The 5,222-nt window shown below is 49.7% G+C and overlaps 1 pseudogene; it reads left to right on the top strand.

Moving 5' to 3' along the window:
* The first annotated feature begins 4,126 nt into the window (after nt 1-4,126).
* On the top strand, nt 4,127-5,073 carry LOC102770962 (annotated as a pseudogene).
* The last annotated feature ends 149 nt before the right edge of the window (nt 5,074-5,222 follow it).

Raw genomic sequence — 5,222 nt, 5'->3', positions numbered from 1 at the left:
GTATGTGTGTGAGTGAGTGAGGGACAGTTAAATCTGGCAGGAGTAGCAGGGGCTGGCAGACCAGCCTCTCCTGGACAGGGAGCACCTACCACCCCTGTGGGCACTTCCTGGGCTGTGGGGCTCAGGCATGGAGCCCACACCATCTTGAAGGGGAGAGAAGCCTCTTCTAGGAACTCTTCAGCAACACCACCCAGACAGGCCTTGGGCACTGCCCATGACCCTGCAGCCACTCCAGCCAAAATCTTGCTGCCCCACCCACAGACCTGCAGACCCTAAGAACTTCACCTCCAAGGGTGAACGGCTCCCTCAGCAGTAAGTGCGACTTCCCCCTTCCCCAGTGGCAGACCTCTGGATGCCACAGTAGTGCTTTTCCAGAGCACAGGCCTCCTGAGCCCACCGCTCCACACGCCACTCTTGAGTGCCTATGTGAGCCCCTGCTGGGCATGCTCTTATACAAACAAGGATGCACTGCCTCAGCAGTAGAAATTCTGAATTCCCTCTTCCTGGATACCTGCCCACAGACACCTTGGTTGTGCGTGAGGGCCTCTCTGAGTGCCTGAGTGTGCTGCCCTGCCAAATGGACCGTGAGTGCCTCTGTGAGCTACCACTGGGCACATGTGAATCCAACCAAGGATGCAAGGCCCCCAGCAGTGAATTTTAGACTTCCCCCAATCCTGGCTGCCTGCCCACACACACTTCAGTCACGTGGCTTCAGCACAAGGGCCTCTCTGAGTGCACCACCCTGACAAATGGCCTCAGGGTACCTCTGTGAGCCACCACTGGGTGCACACAAATCCAACAAGGGCTCAAGACCCTGGCAGCAAAAACTGCGTCTTCCCACTTCACAGCTGCCGAACCTCTGGACACCACAGTTGTGCTTTTCCAGTGCACAGGCCTACTGAGCCCAAGGCCATAAAGGGTGTGCCTCTGTGAGCCCCCGCTGGGTGTGTTCATATCCAACAAGGTCACTCAGCCCCAGCAGTAGAAATTCAGACTCCCCCCACTCCTGGCTGCCTGCCCACAGACACCTCGGTCGTGTGGCTTCAGTGCCAGGGTCCCCCTGAGTGCATGACTGCACTGCCGTGGCAAAAGACTTCCAGATGCCTCTGTGAGCCGCAACTGAGCATGCATGAATCCAACCAAGGCCTTGGCAGCAAGAACTGAGTCTTTCCACTCCACAGCTGCCAACCTCCAGACACAATTGCACCTTTCCTGAGCACAGGCCGCCTGAGCCCCACCACCCCAACAGACAACTCCTGGGTGCTTCATGAGCCCCCAGTGGGCATGCGCAATTTCAACCAAGGGTGCAAGGTAGCAAAACTTGGGACATTCCCCTCCCTGGCTGCTGTCCTCTGGACACGGCAGTTGCACCTTTCCAGCACACAAGCCTACTGAGCCCGCTGCCCCTAGAGGTGGCTCCTGGGTGCCTCCTTGAGCCCCGGCTGGGAGTGTTTGTATCCAAAGAAGGGCACAAGGCCTTGGCAGCAGAAATTTGGACTTCCTCCTTCCCAGCTGCCTACCCACAGACACTGTAGTCATGTGGTTTCAGCACACAGGCCCCCTGAGGCCACTGCCCCAACAGGCGACTCCCAGTTGCCTCTGTGAGCTGCCACTAGGCACACTTGTATCCAAACAAGGGCTCAAGCCCTGGAAGCAGAAACTCAGACTTCCCCCTCCTCAGGTGCCAACCTCTGGTCACTGCAGTCACACCGATCCAGCGCAAAAGCCCCCTGAGCCCAATGCCCCAGCAGGCAGCCCCTGGGTGCTTCTCTAAGCAGCCACAAATCACAACCACGGCCACTGGCATCCAGTCCCCATGGTAGTGCCGCTCCAGCACAAGGGCCCCCTGAGCCCACTGCCCCAGCGGATGGCTACTGGGCAACTCTGTAAGCAGCCATTTGATGTGCATAGCCAACCAAGGGCACACATCCCCTGAAGCAGAAACTGGGACTTCTCCCTCTACAGGGCTGGGGGCACACCATAATCGCTCTGGTCCAGCATGTGGCCCCCACAAACACACACCCCTTGCAGACAGCTCCTGGGCCTCTCAGTGTGTTGCCACTGGGTGTGTGCCTGCAACCAAGGGCACACGGCTCCCTTAGTAGGATCCATGACATCCCCCTCTTGGCTACATACCTCTGAACAACTTGGTGAGTTACTGAAGACTTGCCTCCCTGGGCAAGGTCACATTTTTTCAGCCACAGACCTTGAGATTCACACATCCCCAGCTGTTGGATTCTGAACCCCTTCATCATCCAGAGAGGGAAATCACTTTGGCCAGAGTCCCACTGCCTTAACCACAGACTATGAGACACCCCACACACACACACACTGTCACAGGCTCCGGGCCTCTCATAGTGAGTTGTAGAGTGAGGCTAATCCAACAAGAATCACACCACATTGGCCAAACTCACGGTACCCGAGCCTCAGGCCCCAAGATTCCTTTCTCCCAGGCTGTAGACTCTGGGAACCCACAGTGAGCACATAGCAGTGAGACCTCAGACAAGAGCTGGAAACACAATCATATCCAAAACAGCTTGCACAATGAAGCCGGGGGTGAGTCACATTGCCAACCCGTGACAAGAATTCATCCATGAATAAGAAACTAACATTCAAGATACAACTACATCAAGAGAACCCAAATAGCGCAAGTAGGGAGCTCTGCTAGATCACCAAGCCCAGGAGACCTGAAAGATCACACCAGTAGCACCATCCCCCAAAGAACCTGGGCAGCAAAGCAGTTGTACCTAGGACACAGAACAATTAAAATATTACAGCAAAACATGGGGAGCCAAAAATATCCCCAAAGAAAAGAAAAAGAGAAATCACCAAAAGTGAATTAAATGAAATGAAGGCAAGTAACATGTCAGAGAAAGAATTCAGAGTAATGGTTATAAGGATGCTCAAATGGCTGAATGACAAATACACACAACTCAATAAGAATTATAAGGAGCTGAATGAGAATGTCACCAACATGAAAAGGAACCAAAAGGAAATGAAGAACAACATAGCTGCAATAAAGAACACAATGGAAGGCTTAAACAGTAGACTAGAAGAGGCTGAGGATCACATCCATAATTAGAAGATAAGGTAGGAAAAAACACACAAACACCGCAGCAACTGGAAAGAAAACTTAAAAAGTAAGAGGAGAGCCTAAGGGAGCTTTGAGACAACACAAAACGAAACAACATTCACATAATAGGGGTCCCAGAAGGAGAGGAAACTGAGCAAGGAATAGAAAACCTGTTTGAAGAAATAATGACAGAAAACTTCCCTGATATTGGCAACAAAAAAACCATGCAAGAAGCACACAGAGTTCCAAACTAGATGAACTCAAAAAAGACTGACACCAAGACACATTGTAATTAAACTGGCAAACATCAATGACAAAGTAAGAATCTTAAAGGCTGTCAGAGAGAGACAGAAAGTTACCTACAGGGATCTCTCATTAGAATATCAACTGATTCCTCAACAGAAACACACCAGGCCAGGGGTAATGGAATAAAATATACAAAGTGATGCAAAGCAAGGTACTGAATCCAAGAATACTATACCCAGCAAGGCTATCACTTAAAATTGAAGGTGGAATCAGGAGCTTCACAGACAAAAAAGGGCTAAGAGAATTTATTACCACCAAACCAGCAATGTAAGAAATGCTAAAGGGACTGCTGTAAAAAGAGGAAACAGAAATATAAGAGGAAACACCAACATTAAGAATAAAAGTGATGACAAGTACTTATCAATAATAACGTTAAATGTAAATGGATTAAATGCTCCAATCAAAAGACATAGGGTAGGGGTGGCAAGGGCCTGGAAGAAAGTCCTGGGAAGCCCATCCTGGGCAGTGGCAGTCCCCTTGTATCCCCCTCCAGTCACACAGTGTGGCAGTTCTCCACAGAGACAGCCCCCCCCCACCTCGCCCCAGCTTGGGGGAGCCACCAGGATGTGTCGTGTCGCCATCGGAGTGGGTGGTTTTACTATTTTCACAGGTTGTTTCCTAGAGGTGGAGCTCAGACTCCCATTTCCTTTCTTCTCCAGTGGTTCAGCTGCAGCTCTGGTGGCTGCATGACCCACTTGCTTCACAGATTACCGCGGTGGCACCCACTAGCCCCATGCATCATGCCCCATGCTGCACCCTGGCCCCAGTGGCAGCCTGGGCAGTGCCTGCGACATGGGCTGGGTGGTGGCGGGCCTGCTGCTCGGGGCTGGCGTCTGCACCTGCTGACGTCGGGGCAGCGGCAAGTGGCCAGGGTTCCGGCTATGTCCCTCCTGGTCTGCAAAATTCTTAACCAATGATTCATATGATGATGTCCTAAATGCTGAACAACTTCAGAAACTCCTTTATCTGCTTGAGTTAACTGAGGATCCTACAATCATTGAAAGAGCTTTGGTCACTCTGGGTAACAATGCAGCCTTTTCAGCTAACCAGGCTATTATTTGTGAATTGGGTGGTATTCCACTTGTTGGAAGCAAAATCAAGGATCCCAACCACAGTATTAAAGAGAAGGCTTTAAATGCACTGAATAACCTAAGTGTGAATGTTGAAAAATCAAATCAAGATAAAGATATATGTCAATTAAGTCTGTGAGGATGTCTTCTCTGGTCCCTTGAACTCCCCTGTGCAGTTGGTGGGACTGAGATTGCTAATACACATGACAGTTACCAATGACCATAAGCATATGTTTACCAATTACATTACAGACTTGTTCCAAGTGCTGCTTTCAGGAAATGGAACCACCAAGGTTCAAATTTTAAAATTGCTGTTGAATTTGTCTGAAGATCCAGCCATGACCGAAGGACTATTTGGTGCCCAAGTGGATTCATCATTCCTTTCCCTTTATGATAGCCACATGGCAAAGGAGATTCTTCTTTGAGCACTTACGCTAATTCAGAATATAAATAACTGCCTCAAAATGGAAAGTCATTTAGCTATTCAGTCTACTCTCACGCAAGATTCATTGTTTTTCCTGTTATATGGAGAAGAATGTGCCCATAAAATGAGAGCATTAGTTAATCATCAGGATGTGGACGTGAAGGAAAAGGTAACAATAATATCCAAATTCTAACTGGTAGGTCATATTTTAGGTTGTGGGCTCGATCACTGGTGGGGGGAGTGCAGGAGGCAGCCGATTGGTGATTCTCTCTCATTGATGTTTCTATCTCTCTCTCCTTCTCCCTTCCTCTCTGAAATCAATAAAGAAATATATTTTAAAAATATAAAA

This window comes from Myotis davidii, unplaced genomic scaffold, assembly GCF_000327345.1.
Source record: "Myotis davidii unplaced genomic scaffold, ASM32734v1 scaffold2841, whole genome shotgun sequence".
In the NCBI taxonomy this organism is placed as follows: domain Eukaryota; kingdom Metazoa; phylum Chordata; class Mammalia; order Chiroptera; family Vespertilionidae; genus Myotis; species Myotis davidii.
This window is presented reverse-complemented; position numbering and strand designations above follow the sequence as displayed.